This window comes from Hetaerina americana, unplaced genomic scaffold (genome assembly GCF_022747635.1).
Source record: "Hetaerina americana unplaced genomic scaffold, ioHetAmer1.1.p SCAF_15, whole genome shotgun sequence".
Lineage (NCBI taxonomy): Eukaryota > Metazoa > Arthropoda > Insecta > Odonata > Calopterygidae > Hetaerina > Hetaerina americana.
In genome coordinates this window covers 2,698,971-2,721,432 of record NW_027286625.1, presented here as the reverse complement: position 1 = coordinate 2,721,432, position 22,462 = coordinate 2,698,971, and the positions used below count along the sequence as shown (strand labels likewise).

The 22,462-nt window shown below is 43.7% G+C and overlaps 1 protein-coding gene across 1 annotated transcript in view; it reads right to left on the bottom strand.

Annotated features, from left to right (window-relative positions):
- Positions 1-22,462, bottom strand: part of LOC139686746 (ankyrin-3-like) — a 445,728-nt gene that overhangs the window by 336,547 nt on the left and 86,719 nt on the right.

The following is a 22,462-nucleotide window of genomic DNA, read 5'->3' as shown; positions in this document are numbered from 1 at the left end:
AAAAAAATGAAGAGGAAAGTTTGGCGTTACTTTCCGGAATATCTTAAAACGGAAAAAAAACCCTTTAAATTTCTAAACATTAATCCAATCTACTTTTAGTTTTTTACCGGATTAATGAATTTTGAGTGGCTAGAATCGAGTTAATGTTTTAAAAATGTTTAATTTTTAAACCAGAAACTGAAACACTACTTATGGAATTCTAGCGCAAAGTATATTAATACTTCGTATACATTAGAGGTATTATTCTTGAAATGATTTACTTAATGAGAATTAAAAACAAAATATCAGTAAAGATACTTAGAGGGCTGATACTCTAAGAAATACAAACTACGATGTCCAATTTCAACCTGGTTACTGCGCATTAAAGGTAGTGTAGAACGCACTCTGATATAATGTAAATTGATCTTACACTTTAAACAAAGAATGGAAGCCCCATCGATTGGAATTAATGCACAAATGATCGCGGCAAAAATGAAATCATTTACCAAACTTTTCCTTTCAGGTAATCAACATTCATATAGAAACCAATTTAAAAGGACAAAGACGACATTTTTTTGCGGGAATATAAATTATTCAGCTTTGTATCTGGAATCAAAGGCGTTCATGAAACGTCATCACCGCGTTTTAATTGTCACTTGATATTTATTTTTGTGCACTACTTAAATATTACTCCTCAATTTAAACTAATTAAATATGACTATTCAAAATAATTGAATAAATTTTTTCGACTAATCTAAATCAGATTTTTCAGATAAAATTCACCACATACAACTATTGGGAATAAATCTCCCAATTTGAAAGTCTAGCTAGTTAAGGGATAAAACTGAATTCCAAATGTAAAATTTACAAAGATGGGCACGGAGTAAGATATACGGAGATCGCATCGAGCTTTTCTTTGAATCAGTTTAATTTCGAAAGCTTTGAAGATATAATGGTACACTCCCAACGTTAAAGTTAAAGGAAAGACTTATAACTCGCCTAAAGGCCATATAGAATATGGAACGACGTTAAATTATGATCCATAAACAAGATCGGGAAATAATTTTATTGCCTGATTCCAGCAGTTCCCTCATTTGAGTCACCCGCGATTACTTAAAGAAGTTTCTCACTTACACTTTTCAAAAAATCAAAACAACTCTATGCACATGGAATTTACCGCTGCAAATTACTCCTCTTTATTAACGATGTTGCACATAAGTTATAATTTCACATCATAGCAGAAAAAAATATCTCGAAATTGAGAAAGATTAGTAAGTTAGTAGATGAAGGGTTCGTATCAAAAAGCTCGATGTAATTGTTAGCAAGAATGACAAGTACTGTGTGATATACGACGCACCAAAATAATATGGTTATCCTGCGTGAAATAAAGAAACTACATGAAATCAAATCTATCCGATTCCTATTTATTATAAACCTTGCCTGAAAGGAATATCGTAAAATTAAAACCTAATAAGTTAAATTAAATTAATTTTAACCAAAACAATTACTGCTTATCTATGTGACTAATAATCAACGAGTAATATTTGCGATACTACGACGCAAAAATAAAGTGTGCAGAAATTTTCTGTTGATAAGCATTTCAATAAAAAAATCATATTCCAACTCGTTTCACAATAAAAAAAGTGTGTGCCTTTGTCGTTCATTAATTAAATCAAATAAAAGGCATTCTAAAATTTACGAAACTGTTGGTGCTCATGCAGTGCAAATGTGAAAGCCCGACTGTCTGTCTATTGAAGGTGCTCTAATAAAGATTCGCACTATTGCAGGACTACACTAGCTTTGCAATATTTCCTAACGCAGCGAAAACATCTACCGACTGAAGAGTTATAAAAAAATAAAAAGGTTAACGAAAGGATTCACACTCGAGCAACTAATTGCCCCGTGCATAAAACAGGATTCACGTGTTTGAGGAGGTGACCGCCTGTTTTGGACGGATGACGCATCCCAGCTGTGCATTGGAATGCAATCTTCAAGTCATTTGCGCCATTCCCCAGAGGTGTGAGTCAGCCACGAAGTGCATTACGCGACCGTGTAAACAATTGACGATCTGGTGGCGCGGCGGACTCGTGACTACCCCGCCTCCCCCGATCACCATCCGCCCCCTTTCCTTCTTTATTTTTTAAACAAACGCATTCCCCCGAAGCTCGCAATAGTCCTGCTGAGCGGACGATCGGATGGACGAGACTCCTTTTTGACTTGAGAGGTGGAGGTTGGTCGCTCATCCTTACCTCTGTCTTTCCACCACCTCCTCCTCCTCCTCCTCCGGATCCTCCTCCTCCGACACCGCCCCCTCCACCACCACCTCCTCCTCCTCCTCCCCCTCCCCCTCCTCCCCCCACGCCCCCACCCAAACCGGCTCCCAATCCCCCCACACCGACGATATCGATGTGATGAGGCCTCTGGTGCCTGGTGGTGGTGCCGGGCGAAGCGGTGTGCTGGGGCGTGTGATGGGCCGACGAGGACGACTGCTGCTGCTGCTGGTGGTGGTGATGATGCTGCTGCTGGTGCCCGTGGTGGTGGCCATGATGACCGTGGTGCGGGGAGTGATGGTGGGTGCCGGCCGACGAGGTCGTCCCATGCGAGGCGATGGACATGGATGAGGGCGCGCAGGAGGTGGAGGGCGCCTGCGAGGAGGGCGGGTGGTGCGGGTTGTGGTGGTGCGGGGGGTGGTGCTGGTGGTGGGCCTGCTCCACGAGGGTGGGCTGGATGTGCGTCACGAACTGTGCCATGGTGGTTTTGGTGGTGGTGTCGCGCGCGCGCGGCGACGGACGCTTGGCCGCTTATCACCGCGCCTCTCCGGGCGGTGCTGCTCCTCGCGACCGCGAGCGCGCGAACCGAACAATGTTACGGGGAATTTTTTTCCCTTCCTTCCCTTTTCAATAACCTTAATCCTCCTCCCCTTTCCCTTCGACTCCCCTTGTGGATACCTCTGAAAACCCTTTTTATTCAAGGGACGTTCGTGTCGGTGGTGGTCGCACGCCAAGCGACGCCGCCGCCCGGTGAGCCAGGGGGGAGTGTGCGAAGGCGAGCCGGGGAGATGAGCGGGGGCGGGCGGGAAGGTTTTGAGGGGTCGGTGGGGGTAGGGGGGAAGGAGTCGGAGGGGTTTAAGGGGAGATAGAGAGAGGTGAGGAGGGAGGTTTTTGTGTGCGAGAGAGAGGGGCAGGTGGGGCGGGGTTTGGAAGGGAGAGCGAGAGGGGTTTGTGTGTGCTGCGAGCGAAAAGGTAGTGTGGGAGAGAATGATGGGGTAGCCGCGCGCGGCGGAGAGAGACGCCCCCCCTACCCTCGGATGAATGGGGTGAGGGGGCGCGCAAGCGATGGGGGAGGGGTGTTGGGAGGATGGTCTATGAGGGTGTGTGAGAGGGGGTATAAAAGGGGGTGGGGTCGGGGCGGTGAGGATGGAGGTGGGGATGGGAGCGACTCAGACGCGTAGAGAGGGTCGCTGGAGGCGGGAGCATCGCCCGGGTCGGCGAGCGATCGGTGTCCTTCTGATGTGGTCCGTGCAGACGGTCATCGTTAAGAGGATGACTCGTTTCAAGCGCCCATCCTACTCACTCTCGCATGCGCATACACGCTCTTACACACACATACAAACTCCAGCAATGTAAACAAACACAGAAGCGCCTGTGTGTATACATACATGAAGCCCGTATTTACAAAATCCCCCAGCAAAACACTGGGGGTTGGAGATGTAGGTAAATATGTAAAGCGTGCGACGAAACAGACGAACACGTGCATACACACCGCGCTATCGCAAAATTCGTACCATTGTTTCCTCCCCACCCGCGAAATTGTTATCCGCGGGAGTTTTCTAACTTCCTCCCTCACCCCTCTCTCACTTGCTTCCTATTTTATTCTCTAGTCCCCCGCTTTTATCACGACAGGGATCATTCCTCTTGAAGGAGAAGCCTAAGGCTTTCTTATCCTTACTATCCCTGCCCCCTCGCCGCGATCACGGTTTCCAAAAATTCGTCCCACCTCCCAGGTCACTTGACTCCGGAGCGTCAAACGTCCCGAACTGAACAGTGGAACACCGCCTTCCTCGGGGACCTGATCGGCGAGGGGGGAAGCAGGGAAGAGAGGGCAGAGGGAAAGAAGAGAAACTATTGGCTTCCGAAAACGCGATCCCCTCACGGTTCGAGCGAGAACGGGATTCTCACGTCCCGAAAGTCGGCTGAGCGAAAAAACTTGCCATGCGAAGACGCGGGCGACGTCGACGGCTTCGGCGACGACAAAGGAATACCCCGCCCGCTTGGGGTTTATCGCTCTCCCGAACGCGAAATTTCCGCGCGGAGTTCCCGAGGGAGCTCCGGGAGGTGGAGGGAATGAAAGGGGGAAGAGAGAGAGAATGTGGGAGTGTCTATAAGTATAAAGTGTGGAGAAGAGGAGTGGGGGAGTGAGGGGTGCAAAACGAGGGTTAGGGGGGAAGGAAGAGGGGCTGGTGTACCCCGGTGTTCGATCGGGTCGGCGTTCGGGGAATTCTGCGGGCGATATAAACGTTGCACACTCGCAAGGTGTTCCCCCGCTTCCGAATTAAAAAAAAAAGATCCTTCCGTCAAAAGCCAGACACGGCTCCTCCCTCCTTTATACCTCCACCTTTCTCTCTATATATATATATATATATATATGTATACATATATATCTCCCTCCTATCTTTTCCTCCTCACGCACAGACACGCACGAATCGTCCGCTCTCTCACCCGGCGATTTATAAAGGCGTGTTGCCTCTCTCCCCGCGCCCCTACCGCTCTCCACCCTCCTCCTCCTCCTCTTCCCCCCCTCCTCCCTACCGACTCCCACCACCGCTCAGAGGCGCGCGCCTCTGGAACCCCGTGAAAGGGCGGTAAGAGAGGGAGTTTTCGGAGCTCTTTCCCGCACCCCCTCGCCACTTCCATCTCCTCCCTCACGCACTCTCCTTCCAGTCGCCGTGCGGGAGAAGAAGGAACATGGATCGGGAGCTGAGATTCGTCAGGGTGGCCGCGTATGGCTTTTTTTTCCTCGATCAGGGAGGTTGGAAAGGAGGGTAACGGAGAGAAGTAGGAGACAAGAATACGAGAAAAAGAGTTTCGAAATAGGCAGTGTAGCCCCTACTCAAGCGTTCACGATCAAGAGAGAAAGTTGGGGTGCGCGATATTCAATTTCCAATACCGGCTTTCGGTAAAAAAAATATCGAAAGACGAAGATATACATCGACGAGGTAATAACTAGTGGATTTATCGATCAGTATTGATAATATCGTCAAAATCATCAATATCGGATTGTGTTTTGTGACGTAAATTGTGTGTATCATATTTTTCCCCATCGGAATTACACGTACTATCATGAGTAAGCGGGAAAATCGGGTATTCAAAATGGCCAACTAGAGCTGAAGTCCGACTCTAAAGAGGACAGTACCCTCTATGATAAGAATTTTCTGGGGTTACGCGAGGTTAAGCTGGTTATTCCAGGGGTATGTCACCAAAAAATGTCGGGCAATACCCTTGCATATGCAATTGCCAATGTTATATTTCGAAAAAATTGTTTATAAAATTTTCCGACGGTAATTATCTACCTTAGACATACCAGTTCATTTAAATTACCCATACCACGCAAGTCGGTGAAAAATATCGGCCCGGTATCGTCATATCGATTCATCGTGATGCCACACTGCGTCCTAGCAAGAGGCTTTGCGGCGGGCCTGCGGGAAGGACGGAGGAGATGAAGGGGATTTGGGTTCGCGAGGGATATTTGGATATGGTGCGGGGATGAGAATGGGGCGGAAAGGGAACATATCAACCAGCCGCTAAAAAACGGTGTCCCGGTCATTCCCCCTTCCCTCCCTGGGGTCCAAAAACTGCATCGGGTTTTCCAGGATCAGAAGGAAAGGTCAACTCAAGGGCGTTCCTTTCGTGGGGAGCGGTAAGGGTTGGCGGGGACGGCGGAAACAATGATCACGTGCGCATATCCAACCGCGACGGAACTACGTGGAAACTCGAGAGCTCTCTCGAGGAACGAAACACATGAATATTCGAGATCGGGGACAAACCGCCATGCACCCACACACAAACATACATAAGGGGGCCTCCGAAATCTCTCGCCCGATTTCGCCCCAATATAGGAGAGATAGCGGAAAATAAAAATGGAAGTAAGATGAAATTGGTGATGGAGTGATAAAATGAAAAAAAAGAGCCCAGGGTGAGAGAGGCTTTGACAAAAAAAGAAAGATAGGTGGGCAGGGAAAGGGGGGATTATCCGCGATACCAAGAGGAGGCGGGTAAACAAGTGGAGATCGAAATGAGATGAGGAAAATAAAATAAGGATAGCCCTGTTTTTTTCGCACCTCACGGTGGGCGTTCAGAGTGAGGGGGGGGAAAGAGAGAACGGGGGGGTTTTCCTCAGAAGAAAACGGGGTGGAGGTAGGAGGATGAGGTGAGAAAATGTGTGCTTGTGTTTGGACGAATAAGGAGGCGAGTAGATGGGTGGAAGTCGAGCAGCAGGTGGCAGCGGAAAGGGTGGAAAGGAAGGAAGAAAGAAAGAACAGGGTCGAGAGGTAAGAGGGCGAGAGGGAGAGATGGGGGGGGGGAGAGTTGGGAAGAAAGAGTGAGGTGCAGAAGTGGCGGAAGATAAGGAGGCAGAGGTGAACGGAAGGAGAGAGAAGCGAAGGGAGAAAGAAAGGGATGACGGTGGGATAGGTGAAGTGGCGGTGGCGAGCGAGCTGCGGAGTCGGCGATGGTTACGCGCGGAATGCCACGGAGGGAGGGTGGAGGGATCGATGCGGGGAGGGCCAGGGGAGTATGCGAGCGGGAGAGGGGTGGGAAGGGGTGCGGGTGGAATGGTTGGACAGAGATGGGGTGAACGGGGGAGGAGGGAGAGAGAGAGAGCGGAGTGCTCCGGGAGGAGGGTGGGAGGGAGAGGAGAGGATCGTGGAGGATGATGGGTTGGGTGTAGATTTTGAAGGGGGGAGGGGAGAGAGGAAAGGAGGGTTTTGTGGGGACACTCTCGGAAGGGAAGAGGGGAGGCGCAGAAGCTAGTGGTGGAGAGTTGAGCGGGGCGGGGGGAAGAGTGTGGAGGTGGAGGAAACGGAAGCCGGGGAGGGTTGAGGGATGAACGAGCGGGTGGAGAGGACGGAAATGGAGGTAGGGTTGACGGAGAGTGGAGGAAGAGGAATGGGGCGAGGGACGGTCGGTCCGTCAGGGCGGAGATGGCAAGGGGGAACGGGGCCTAAAAGGAGGGTGGGCGGGCACGGATGAGGGATGCGGGAAGGGGATGAAGGGAGGAGTGCGAGAGAGGTTAAGTAGGAAGAGGGGAGTAACGGAAAGGGAAGTCGGCGTAGACGAGAGAAACATGAGCGAGGAACGAAATTCGGGATGGAGATCGTGCGGTGGGGATGGTTAAAGGGACGTAACGGGGGGGGGGAGGACATGCTGGTTGAAGCAAAGGGAGAGAGAGGAAGAAGGAGTGGTCGAGGGAAGGCTCCTGGGAGTGGGTGGAGTGACCGAATAAGGATTGTGGGGTTGGGGGGGGGAGACGGTGGGGAAGAAGGGTAAAAGAGAAAGCTGTTCCTTTCAAAGACTTAGTGGAATGTGATCATTTTATAATCTGGAACCACCTTTGTATTTTTCGGCTGCTAATGTTTAACTAAAACTTATTATTCGTAAAACGTTGGAAAACCAAGGCAACCTTTCACAAACTCTCGAGTGGAATATCTTACTCATTTAGATATAGGCAAACACCGAGATAATCTCAATCTCTTTCTCATCCATAAAATAGATGAAAGGGTGGAGCAAGATGAGGAAGAGTAATGTCCAGGGAAGTAGAAGTATGCATGGGGTTGGGAAAGGGACAGGAGAGAAGTTTAAGATTGGAAAGGGTGGGAGAACGCTTAGCAGTAAAGGGATAAAGTCGTAGAAACAAGAAGAGAGGCCTTTCGAGATAATAAAGGAAGAGGAAATGACCGGGCATTGTTGCACTGAAAAGGGCATGAGGAGATTGGGAGCTGTGAATGAAAAAAGAAGGAAAATTGAACAACAGATAAGGGCAGGGAATACCCGTCTATATTCCTCGGGACAAGGTCGGAAATGTAAGTGCCCCTTAAAGCTTCTGCTTCCTCCTCTGCTCAAAAATAAGATATAAAGTGATAGAGTGGAAGCCTAAAGTTCACAATTAGAGCTACAGGTAGCAATTATAATGGGCAATGTAATATTTATGCATGTGAGCATGCAGCGGCAGAGTTGAGAGCATAATATCATTTTTAGTTACGTGGGAGCGAGCTTGGTGAGAACTAAATTACTGTGTGCGCCATTATCTGAAAAAAAATACGATCGCTCAAACGAAAAGAGCTCACTGACAGTAAAAACTGTAACAGAATCACTAAAACTACATCGCTGTGGCAACATACAAAAGTTTATGCATCAATTTCAAGATGTTAACTAGGAATGGGGAAGTGAGATGGATACCCCGGGCGTGTTAGTTATTTGCGGCAATTCTTTTTAATCCAAGCTAAAAATCGTCATCATTTTACTCAGAAATTAAGTTATGAAGTTAATTTTTTATTTCAATAATCAAAAGCCAAGAGAGCCTAAAGGGCAAAAAAGCGATATCCACGATTTCTATCAAAAGAGTAAATTGTACATGTTTTCCAGAGTTACTCACGTCAGTGTTGAAAAACATCAATAAATTGTTTCACAAGAGAGAAAGAAATGGAATGCAAATGTTAGATGAAGCTCAAAGTTAACAATGACATTTGCATTCAAAAGTGACCCTTCCTCGCAGTGAGTAAAAACGCACCCAAAAATAACGGCAAATTCGGAGAAAAAGACGGGATAAAGGAACGAATGAATCAATGGTGAAAGATTAATTTACGAATTTTGAGACAAGGAAGAAAAACAACTGGTTACCTATTAGAAGAACACAAAGAAATCAGAGCATTTACCAATGTACGAGGGTCATCCGGAAAGTAGTACCCGTTCGTGCCGCATGAAGTGCTGACGACGCGAGTAGCCGCTGGACGAGGTCAGATAGCTTCAGTGGCTTGTCTGCCTTCTCTGAGCCAAGTTGCGTGACGCTAGCATTGCCTGTGTTGTTTCTGTGATTGTTTACAATGTTTAAAAAAATTGAGAACGCCGCCAGTTGTGAAGTGAGGGCAGTGATTAAATTCCTCAATGCAAGAAACGTTCGCCCATGTGATATTCATCGCCAATTAAAGGAGGTGTATGGAGACAATGTAATGGACGAGTCGTCTGTTCGGCGGTGGTGTCGCAACTTCAACATGGGGAGGGGGAACACACACGACGATGAGCGTTCGGAGAGACCGTCTGTCATTACAGACCAACTGGTGAGCTCAGTTGACGAATTCGTGAGGAACGATCGGCGCGTCACAATTGATGACATCTGTGAGCATTTTCCCAATGTTTCTCGAACAATTGTTCATGAAATTGTTAAACACCATCTGCATTATGCAAAAATTTGTGCAAGATGGGTCCCTCGCGTATCTCAATGAGCTGGCGGCGAAGGACTATGCAGCAGGAATACAGAAACTTGTCACACGTTATGACAAATGCCTTAATTTGCTTGGAGATTATGTTGAGAAGTAGTTTCAAGTATCCTCTTTCAAATAAAATTTTTTATGTTTGTTAATATTTACTTTTGTGTCTTTATTTCACGAACGGGTACTACTTTCCGGATGACCCTCGTATTTAATTTTGACAGGACAATGCCAACAAAATTTTGGGGGATGGGGAACTCTGGTCATTTTTTTTACTCATAGGAGAGGTTAAAAAAACTTGGAGAGACGATCCTTTTAGTTGCTACCACAAAATTCAACATCTAATTTGAAAATTTAGAAACACTTGCGTACTAATAAATACTCCTGTTTTTTTCGCTTCAGTATTGTTGTTGTTGTTTTTTTGTTTGTTTGTTTGTTTTCTGATTAAATCAAAGTTTCCGTTCGTCGATTGGGGAAAAGGAAACGATTCAAACACGATCAATTATGGTATTTCTTTAATTTTCTCGCATTATCAGGCTACATTCGGTAATAAACTATCGATATTTAATTTGTACCGTTTGTATTACGTGGAGTAAGGATAAAAGTATTAGAAGTTAAAGACGGCAATGCGAGGAGGAGAATATATATTGCGGAATCAAATGATAATTTCCGGAAATCTCTTTCGGACCGGATGAAATCAACACTGGATGCCCGGACCCCCCAATTAATTGGCAGTGATACCGTTCGAACGAATCATTCATATTCATGCACATTCCAATTTAATTGCTGCCAGAGGCAAATCACGATTTTTTTAATTCACAAATCCCCGATCCATCCCTATCCTTCCCTCTCCCCCGCCAGAGGAATCTTTCGAGGCTGAGCCGCGCAAATCGAAAGGTGCCGATGTGCAATGAGTAAAAGCATTACGGTTATTATCGGGTGGGGAGGGACAGGGATGAGTTAGAGGCTCGGGCGCATTGTTGTAAAGAGGGAGGAAGAGATTAAGGTCGTGGGGGAGGAAGGGGAAGAAAGAGAGAGGTGAAGGGGCGGAGGAGAGGGAAAGATTTGAGAGGAAAAAATGGACGGATAGATGGATGGAGGATGTAAATGGGAGAAAGGAAGGGGAAAGCAAAGGGAAAAAAAATGAAATGAGGAACGATGTGTGTTTGTGTGTGGAGCACTATGGAGAGGGCACGGGGGTCCGGGCGGGACTCGGGAACAATGGGAAACTGGAGCGAAGGGATCCAGGATGAAGGGAGACGCGCGGGGCGAGAGGAGGGAGAGGAGGGAGACCGTGTAGGATTGGCGATGCGGGGAGGGCGGAAATGAAAGGCGGGCGGGGAGGATGAGGGAAGTAGGGAGGGGGGAAGGAAAAGGGGATGAAAGAGATGGAGTCGAATGGATGGATACGTTTTCGGAGGAAAATGGTCGCAACGAGCCTTCCCAGAGTTGTGCATGGATGGGGCTTCATGAAAGTCAAGCACATTTGTAATGTCGAGCCCAAACATTTTTTTTCCTTTACATCCTCACACTGTGAGCATGTGAAGGAAAAAATGATGCACCGTTACACAGAAAAATGTCACTACTCTCCCTATTTACCTCCACCTACATTTCAGACAGAGAGCTACCGCATTCCAGGGATTGCTAGACGCTTAAAGAGAGGGCCGCCGACATGGAGAAAAAGCACTCAGATTTCTACGAAAGCAGATAATAGAAATGAAAAACCATAAATGTATGGGTAAACATAATCATCAGTTTCAATGCTGGTTTAACAGGTGAAGATGGAGTTCATCCGATTTAATCTCGCAAGGGTATGAAATTCACACTTACGACGCAGAATTCCAGTTCATTTGTCTATGCATTATTCTATCCCCCGGAAGATAATGATGTGAGCCCAGAATATCAGACAGCTCGAGTTTATCTGAGATTGCTCCAAGGCATCGCCCGTACTAGAACCCGTGACACTTAGGGAAGCAACCAAACACTCCACCCATTAGGTAACCACGGCTCTCGAGAGAGAGATGGCTAAGTGAAATCGTATCATAGAATTCTTGAGCTTAGATAAATGTTATGAAGAGCTGGAATGGATCACCGGAATGTTTTTATATACGAGCTCGTACTTTCAAATGATTACGTCGTCTATTCAACTTGACCTTGCATCGACTTACTGATGGTGGATGATCAATAATTTTTTACAGATTTAATTCTACAAACCGCATTCTGGTTGCGAAATTTACAACTTAAAAACCATTGTAATGAAGTAATAATGACAATATTACTTTTAAAACCTAGAGCGAGGCAATATGAATTAATCTGTTTTGCAATTTTCCAAACTGGTCTTCATGAAAAGTTTTCATAAACGTATGCCTGAAATTTAAATATCAATGGAAAGATTAAATTCTCATTTAATTGTGCGAAACACAGCTGGTTTCATTTAAATTCTCAACATGCAGAGTTATTGAGCCGTTTAATTTTTTTAAATCCAAGGCAACCATCTATTACTTACAGGCATTTCACAGCAAACCTGTATATTATATGTAATGTAGTTTTTTTGTAATAAAGCTATAATTTTTTCCCAATGTACTCCGCCAAGAAATTAAGCTTTTTTCCTAAGCTCGAAGTGTTTTTGCAAGATGGATGAAGTAGATACCTAAGTCGATCCGCTTTAACTTGATATAATTCTCAATAACAACCAAAACATCAATAAAGTCCCCCATGCTGGTGATGAAATTGATGCAAAAAAAGATGTTCCTGTAACGTATCTTGAGCCAAAGAAGACTGAGACTTAGTCTTGAGGGTGGAGAGAGAGAGGGGAGGGGGCGCGGAGGACTTCCACGTGAGGACCAACGCGTCCCCTCGGATTTCTTCCCCCTAGCCCCGATAGACCTTGTGAAGGTGATGGATGAGAGGGACAGGATGCGGGAGAGGGTGAGTTGGAGGGCGGAGAGAGGGCGAAGGAAACAACGCCGAGGCGATGGAAGTGGGAGCGGAGAGCCAAGGAAAGAGAAGAGAAGCGCGTGCAGGAGAGGAGGGCTACAGCGTGGGAAGGACGAAGAAGTGGAACGCAGGGCGGGCCCGATGGGGGGCAGAAATGAAAAAGTGAGAGGAAGAGGACGCATGCGGTCGAGAATGCGGACACCATGGAGAAGGGAAAACTCTTGCAGCATAAGCTCGCCACGAAATGAAAGGTATCACACAAGCTCACCCGATGACGGCAGGCGTAACGTAATGAAAACAGTGATCGGGAAAAGATTTAAATTTATTCCACGAGGAATATGTTAAATCTCTGTGTCCCAAAAGTAGAGTGAAACCTCAAGTAAAAAAAAACACGAAAATGGAAAATATCTAAATTCTTATGGGTGGAATATGATCTATGTCGTTAAGTTTCCTTTTCTGGATAATTTATCACAATCGATTCCGCCCTTTTCTCGTCATGTTTTTATACTGTAAGTACCAACGGTAAATAAAGAATTGAGTTTAAAATCTGTCGTTAAGATCCCTTTCCTAGGCAATTTATCATGATCGATTCCGCTCTTCGATGGCTTTATATTTACATTGAAACGACCCACGGCAAACGACGCAACGTTAAGTTTGAAGCTAATTCCAATGGGTGGCATGAAGTAATGCCGACAAAACCTCAGGCGAAAAGGTTTTACCTTACTAGAGGAGAAGATTCACAAGGTGTATGACTCATCAAGGAATCTATCACAAATCAAAACAGCATTGCTGCTCCAGGAATGCCGGAGTTCATTGCTCGCAGTAATTAAAATACTAAACGAGGGTATTTTGCTGAAAGATGAGGCGTTATGAATCCAGACAGGAATGTGAATAATCCCTAATATCCTCACACCACACGACTTTGCGGCAGCTTGTGGGGTACAGTGCAGATGTAGATGTAGAAATGCCATGGTGGTGTCTTTGGATATCATGAACGCAATCTAGATCCTATTATTCTAGTGCGTGCCCAACACAACAGTTAATAATGAGAGGGAACCATTACATCAATGGAATCAGCGGATCAGGGATTCGCTCCATAATGCTAGTTTTGGGACTATCAGATGCATGATTCACACTCCCTCTGGGAGTGTCAATTCAGCTTTACCTCGTTTCATAACGAACAAACTTACGCCAGAATATCATATTATCTGCTATTATAACCTCCAAGGTTTTGAATACAAAATTTTAACACAAACTAATCTCTTCACCAGATTAATATACATCTTTGATTGAAGACACTTAAAAATTTATTCCAAATAACTTCTATTTGATTCCGGATCCCTGCACTTTTGAAACAAAGTTCGTCGATCAATTCTTTAAGAACCAAACTTGTCGAATATCTATCTGATGGAACAACAATCTTTGATGTTGCATCTGCTTATAATACCGATGATGATATTTGAGTCTGTTAAACTGAGTATTACAAGCGTATTTTTCCATAAATGTATCTGCTCTTTTTGTGTAAAATAAACTCGCTATAGTGCGAATTATATGAAATAAAAATCAAATTATTCTCAAATATTTTGCAAAATTATTTCATTTGTGTATGGATTGTTGGCAGCGAGTCATATTTTGATTCTGTGCATTATGTTCCTTTTGTATTGTACTGTTTATAAAAACTCATGCATATAATCTCGAATAAATAATTTTGTGCTAATGTATTTTCACTTATAGGGCGTGCCCTGGCACAATTAATTACTTGGAGGCTACCGCTGTCGTTTTTAATGGGAGATTCAATGTGCTTTGACCTAGGAACATGGCCAAGACCCGCTGGAGCAAGAAACTAAGCCTATTAACTGTTCTTTAAATTGCAGTTGGAATGATGTTTGGCTAACGAAAGCATTACGAGCACGGAATACGAAAAAATGTGTGCGTAGATGAAAAGTATCCAGTCTTTCAAGGGAGGATCGGTATTGAATAGACGTTTCTTTCATTTTCTTCGGTATCTCATAGTGTCCAGAATACGCGAGTTTCGAACATATCTTCTTCTAATGTTTAAAAATTATACAGTCTCTCACTCATTGATTTCCTCAATTTTTTCCATCTAAGATAAATTTGAAGCATAAGATTAAACGAGTGAGATATTTTTTTCTTTTTTACTTAAAAAACGGCACCTTGGTGGCATGACGCGCACTCTTACGATGATCGTGAGCGATGTATGTACTGCATACATGACGAACTCAAGGGGCGGAAAGAAAACCACGGACTGAGAGAGAAATGAAGAGGTGGTGTAAGTAATGACAGTAGCAAGCCAAGGGGCGTGAGAGGAAGGAGACCACAAGGGGGGAGAGAGAGAAAAAGAGCTGGCTGGCTTGAATGTATCGCCCAAGGCGGAGGTTTTGAACACAGCTGGTGGGTTGGAGCAACGATGCATGCTAAACGTGTTTGAATAAGGGGATACAGGGTTAGGCTCCGTTGAAGCGGGAAAGAAAATTGATATTTGAAGGATAACGGGATGTCAGGGTGGGAAGTGAGGCGGTCGGGACAGAAAGAACCCTTTTACGCGCTCGCCTAATCGGCCGTTTACAAAGCCGCACCCTTTTTCCAAGTCCCTCGCGGTTGGTCTTCGAGGAGGGGATTAAAAAATTTTCCACCCCTCGGGACATCGAAAATTGCCGCCTCCCTCGCTCTTTGGTCAGGAGTCTTCCTTCCACCTTTCATTTTATTCCGACGAGGCGCCGCTTCTGCCGCCGCCGTCGCCGCATCCGCTGACCATTTTCTCCTGCATCCTCGAGCACGGTTTTTGAGGCAGGATGAGTCACGGTGATAAGCGATTATGACCTATCACGCGACCTCTATCCGCAGAGGTCGGGGTGCCGTAGAGGAGGAGACAGTCACTGGGGGGGGGGGGTTACGGGCAATGTCTCATGCAACATAACTGCGGCGTCGTAAATAGATAGATAGTCGCCTTCATTTTGGGGCGAGATTGAAACTATAGAGTCTCTTCTACCACCTAACTCCTAAATAAAAGTGAACTTGCGAATTCCAAAGGGAACAAACCGAAAAATAAATGCGTGCCTTTGCGGGCATGCGAGACGGCGAACTTTCAAGGTCCTTGGCGTCACTCATCCGCGAAATCCTCCGTTTCACTAATGCGAATTAATAATGGATACTGGGTGCCGAAGGCGAGAACGCCCGATTCCACATCTTGCCCCTTTACGTTTTGAGGACTTGACCTTTACATTGCCCCGTTTCCCTCTCTAAGTATTCACCCCCATCATTCATTTCAGAGAATTTTACAATGTAATGAATATTATTCATTTGGGCATCTTGAGTGCCCAATGATGTGCACCAACATCATGATTTCCTTCAAGAATCGTAAACTTGATGGAAATATAATCGAGATTCATCTCACTTCCATTAGAAATCTTAAGTTCTACTTATTCAATACATGTTTTGCCAAAAACGTTCCCTGAATTGAGATTCTTCCTTATTACGAAACAGTCTAAAAGCACTTAAATTAATGTGAATTATCAATGGAAGATACAATGGAAAGAGGCTCAATACAGAGACCAAATATATACCCAAATTAAAATCAAATTTGAAAATTCTGAAACACAAAGGGACATGAATACGTGAAAAACCAGAAGGAGAAGGCCAAACCAAAGAATGAGTACTCGCTAAATACCTGGAATAATTTCATGACGTATTACGATATGACATTTTTTCCTCATCGCAACCAATCACTACAGAAGTATCACAAGGACAACTCGATTCAAAAATCTTGCCTTTTGATACGTAATAGATGGGACTATCCGTATCCTTCAACTAATAGAGGAAATTATTTAGATCAAGATAATCAGAGGTATAGCAAACCCAATTCTAGTATACTTCAAGCATTCGAACACAATAAATGGACCTCCCGGAGCAAAATAAGTTTCTGACGTTCTAGCATTTAAACGATTTAGGAGAATGCATTATAAACTAAGTTTAAATTGTTTCTTTTCCCACCTCAGACACAATCCCAAAAGAAAATGTTCATCTACATACATAATAATGCCCTAATAGCCACCGCAAGGGTGCATAGTAGTGCGGAAGTGTTGTGACACTTCCCATACATGCACGAATTGAAGTTTATACATTCATTTGAATACGCTCAAATACAAAACACCCGTGTACATACACATGCCTGTATGTATCATTTGTGTTTCACTGATTCATAAATTATTTTAATAAAATTTAACTTTTTTGGGATCTCTGGTTCGATTTTGCTACGATTTCGTATCGTGCGAGGGAGGAAATCTGAATCTGTCTGTGATGGTGTCTCTCTTATTTTATCCCGGTAGTCTAATTTATCAGCGTCATTCGGGGCCATAATAATTCCCTCTGTGTCACAAGAAAACTTACGGGTCCCGTCCAGTAGTCTCAAGTTTTGTCCTCTCCCTACAAGAATCAAGAAGCTCCCAACCCAATTCCTCTAAGCCTCCATGGTAGTCATGCGGTGAAACAAATCTCAGGGACTCGAGGTTTACAGAGGCATATACCGCACGACTGCGGTCCAAAAGCTGCCCCGCCAGTAGCACTTCAAAAGATCCTTCCATAATGCAACAAAAGAGAAAGCCTGTGAGAGGAGACCGGGGAGGCAAGCGGCAGGTAAGGCAGTGCACACTACGCTCGCGTCTCTCGCTTAAAGTAGCGCGTGGACCCTATGTCCCTCCCGCTTCGCCACGATGAAAGCACTTCACGGGGAAATTGATCTCCATCACCCCGGTGAATGAATTTCTCAGCGACCGTAAAATACGAACGCCGCGGGACAAAATTAGAAAACCTGATGGTGATGAGGCCTGTACACTTGTGTGCTTCGGGGTCCTGCGATGATGTCGCATTAATCACTACACACCTGAGAGGCACGGCATAAAGGTCATGACTCGCTAAAGGAAGGGAAGTGGGAGGAGGCAGCGTTCGCCATAAAATACAGTAACGGAAAAGTTTCCGTGGATGGAGTGGGAAGGGAGGGATAGTAAATATTCCATAAAGAGGACACTACAATCTGTATAATCCATTACACCTGCATTCTTTTACGGCTAACTTGTCATTTATATAATTTTCTGTGGAAGCATGCTGGTCAGTAATTGACTGTCTCAAAGGAGCACTTATAGGAGGAAATGGATGAAAAATAAGTTTACACAGAAATATTAAAGGATTTAAAGGGAATTATTTTCCGATTAGTGAAAGAGTGGACTGTGAAAACAATGATATGTTGATTGGAAATAATGTATAAGTTTACCCAGCATAATAGTTCGATAGAATTGATAGTATTAGTGACTATTATTCCATGGCATGCCACGTACAATTCAAATATCTACGCATCCGAAAAACACATTTAGAGAATAATGTCGACGAAACATAAGTACCGCCTACGGAAAAAGGTCTTCCCAAATCTAATGGCATTTATTTCTTCCATATTATATTCACAAAAAGATTTTTTTTAACATTTTGGCAGCAAATGATTGATTAACATCTGATAAAAGCCGATTCTGTAAACATTTTTTTCAATCATATCCGACTAGACTCAATTATATTCTCACGTAGATTCCAGGATTGGGTCTAAAATCATTTTAGCATTACCTCATCTTAGCATAGCGATGTTTACTGAATCCAAGCTCCCTACTCTGAATTTTCTGGAGATAATGAGTAAAAATTATCCCGACCGGATCCAATTTACTGGACGCATATTTCAATCTGGGTTTTTCTAGAGCAGAAAAGCAAACTTAGGTAATCTTTAACTCTCATCTACCAACAATGAACTCCATATAAGCCCGATATTTCAATACTTCACCCGAAATTTCCGTAAAATTAATATATATATATATAAATATACGAGTGTATATATATATATATATATATATATATATATATATATATATATATATATATATGCTTTCATAGACGTAACACGGAAGTGCCGAATAGTACAATACACAGTAACACATAATATAGAAACACAAAAAAAGAGAACACTCACACGTATTTTCTTGATATTTCGACGGAAACAATCCGTCTTCCTCTGAAGATATAGAAGTAATTTTTACTTCTATATCTTCAGAGGAAGACGGATTGTTTCCGTCGAAATATCAAGAAAATACGTGTGAGTGTTCTCTTTTTTTGTGTTTCTATATTATGTGTTACTGTGTATTATATATATATATATATATATATATATATATATATATATATATATATATATATATATATATCTACACACATATATGTAAATATATACGAATAAACAACGGGCTTCCCACCCAGAGGGCGCGGGTTCAAATCCTGGCGGTGTTGAATATTTTTCAGAGGTATCTCGATCCCTACTTGAGGTGCTTTGTGGAGGGCACTTTGGGTAAGTACGCCGTCCGTCGGATGGGACGTTAAACTGCGGACCCCTTGGCGCCTTTCGTAAAGAGTAGGCTAATGCCGACGCCGGGTTTCTCTCCACCCTTAATCCTTTCCTGTCCATCCCCTATGGCGCAAATGACCTCAGTTGTCGGTCGCCTCCCCTAAAAACTACTACTACTACGAATAAACATATATTTATATATATATACATATATATATATATATATATATATATATATATATATATATATATATATATATATATATATATGTATATACATAACGTATATTCAAACACGAAAAACCGCCACATGGCGAACAAATATACATTCACATGGAAATAGATGTAAGGAAAAGGGATAGGAACACACGTACATATATATGTGTATGTATACAGGGTTCGTCCGGAAAATAAGTGTACTGAGCTCAGGAAAAAAAATTTATCACACTTTCACATATCTTAAGCTAATATTCCTCAAAATAGGACCCTTGTGAGTCGATACACTTGTTCCAGCGGCGTTCCCATTCCTGGAACGCTCCCGCGAAGGCATCATCGGGAACCTCTCGAAGACACGTCGTCACGGCCTCTTTGACGGCGTCCAAAGTCCCGTATCGCGTTCCTTTCAAACTCCTGTTTATCTTCGGGAACAGAACAGTTCTCTAAAAAATGTGGATCATTTTTGCAGTGATCCGCAAGTTGTGTCGCGATTTCCAAACGATTGAGTCTTTGATCATCACTGAGCACTTTCGGCACCAACTTTGCACAAATTTTTCGCAACTGTAATTGTTCCCTAATAATCTCGTGCACTATTGTTTTTGGCACATTACACTGCTCTGCTATCATCCGAACACTAAGACGACGATCAGAGTTCAGTACATCGCGAACTTTTCGCACATTTTCGTCGGTGAGTGTCGTTGATGGGCGTCCAGGCCGTGGTTCGTCGTCGACCTCTTCTCTGCCCTCCACGAACATCTTGTGCCACCGAAAGATCATGTTTCTGGACATGGCTGACTCCCCGTAAGCCAGGTTAATCATACCGACAGTTTCGGTAGACGATTTCCCAAGCTTTACCGCAAATTTGATGGAATAACGCTGCTTCGGCATCGCGTTCCGTGACGTGGGTCGAAGCGTGGAGGTTCGCGTTAACAGAGCTCCTCACTACACCACAGCTCAGAGCCGACTGCCTTTTTCAGCGTCGCTTGCCAACATACCCCCCTCCAATCGCAGCCCGTCAGAGCGGTGCTGGGCGCGCCAGGAGCGGCGGGAAAAAATCAGTACACTTATTTTCCGGACGAACCCTGTATGTGTGTGTGTGTATATATATATATATATATATATATATATATATATATATATATATATATATATATATATGTATATGTATATATGTGTGTAAGAACACGATCATGTGATACCAGTAATGAAATTGTCATAACTGGTAGTATATCGTTTAAGGTAGGTTTTAGAAGGACACAGACTGAATTTGATTACATTTTTTAGCCTCAGCTAAAAAGACACATTTCCCTTCATGCCGCCCAACATGGCTACCCTTTCCATCCCCCTTCCTCACTTTCCCAACGTTCTCCCCTCTATTACATCTTACGTTGACGATGAAGTTTCCCCGCCGTACGAAACCACGCTCATCATCATTCAAAGTTTTCTCTAATCTTTTCTAAGCATCCTTACTCATCGTCCCTGTTTCCCATATCCTAGCGCAAGCTTCTTTGCCCAACGCTCTTCTTCTTACATCCCAACTACTTAAATCATCTTTATGAATTATAAACGCTGAATTTATATCACTCAAAAAATCATTTATTACATTTTCCTGCATGCTCTTAAGGTTCATTAACTAAGAAAATATACTACCCGTAAGACTTGATTAACTTTTAAAGTGGTAAACCTTCATTCCAGAGATAACATTATACGTGTGAATCCTTCCACGTCAAAATACAGGTACAGTTAGCAAAATGAAACTCAAAAACGATGAGGTTAAGGGTGGAAGCATGTACCACAACCAACTCGGCCAAGTGACAGCTTCTGCAAGAGTTTTTCACCGCATTAAATATTTTCTTCATTTGGAGACTAGAGCAATCGCAGGTGGAAATACAGAAAGCGAGTCATTAAGCGTCGTTCCTGAGGACGTTAACATGCACTCAGGGTAAAGCACGCCGTGTTTGGAAAGAGACTATAAATCGATCGAACGAACCTGCACCATATAAATCAGACCAGTTTTAGGGACCGGAATTTGGGACCATTATGAAACACGAGCAGATGACGATAGCAGAAATGAAATACCTACTTACTGGAGATCTATTGGGATACAAGGCGAGATCGGACTAAAGGAGGCACAGTGGGTAGCGAGGTATATGAGAAATCGCTTCGTCCGAGAGCGATAAATAGCAAAAGCTTTGGCAGAAATGGCATGCCTATGTGAAAATAATGGCCGTGCGAGATGGAAATGAAAGCAATGGCCTGAACACATAAAGTTGCCAACTAGTACAATGAAACGAAATGGCAGCACGTATAATGAGTAGCTATATTCTTTAAGTAAGATTCCAAGCCTCAGACATATCTGCGCTGTATAGGGTAAAATTAATTTGATGCCAATCGCACTGCCTCAAAAGCACTATTGAACTATTTTTCAGGTTTAATTATTGTTCCTTGAGCTCAGCACTAGACTTCAAGCTGCTATTTACAGTGACTAGTTACATTTCGTTACGGTGCCACTACTTTGTAGTATTTAGGAGAGCTACAATCAGCCCCTTCTTCGCAGTAACCGAGTCCTAATGCTTGGAGTTAAATTGAATCATATTGTCCATCCGCTTCCCTCAGGTATAGCAATATCATTACAATACCTTACGGAGAACCAGACCACCGAATGTGCTTGAGAACGAAGAAAATACTGAATCACATTAGTTCCAAAATGGGGATCATAGAAAAAATGGAGAGAAATAAAATAAATGTTGTAATTTGTGTACGTTGAATCTATTTTTGAAAAAATGAAGATTAATAACATCAATTTTGTAATGCAAGTACAATGAATTGATTTTTGAGCTGAACTCTCCGAAAAATTACGACCACACATAATTTTTCATGGATTGCGTTTTTTTTGTTTTTATGTAGTCATTGTAAAGTAATGAGGCAATGAAGTTCTGTATGGTATGACCGACGAAATATCCGCCATGGTGAAGCGAGTGAATACGTTTCCTGCTGGCGGCGGAAAACAGCAGTGATGAATTCTAGTTTTAGCGAATCTTCACACAAATTCTTAACCTTACTGCAACGCAAACCCCTAAATATAAATATTGCTAAATGGGTCAATACTTAATAGATACAAAAATAATGATGATTCTTTAAAATACATTGCAAGCACTATTAAAGTTTTTGTCATCCTTTTCGACTATTTTTCAGAAATCCGGAGTTCTAATTTGATGGGCGAAGGCATAATTCACATCTCGTCAAATAAATAGTGGATAGAATATGGACGCCATTTCCCTCACCTGTTCTGCCTCCGTAAAAAAACTTACCCATATTTCCTGAAAGAAATTTAATTCCCAAAAAATCACGACATGAGACAGCTGCCGGATTCCTAAGGTGTCACCAGCCTTTTGGGCCCTATAACCTCTCGGTAGCCGAACGCTCTATCCCACAACATACCCCCCTGAATCTTC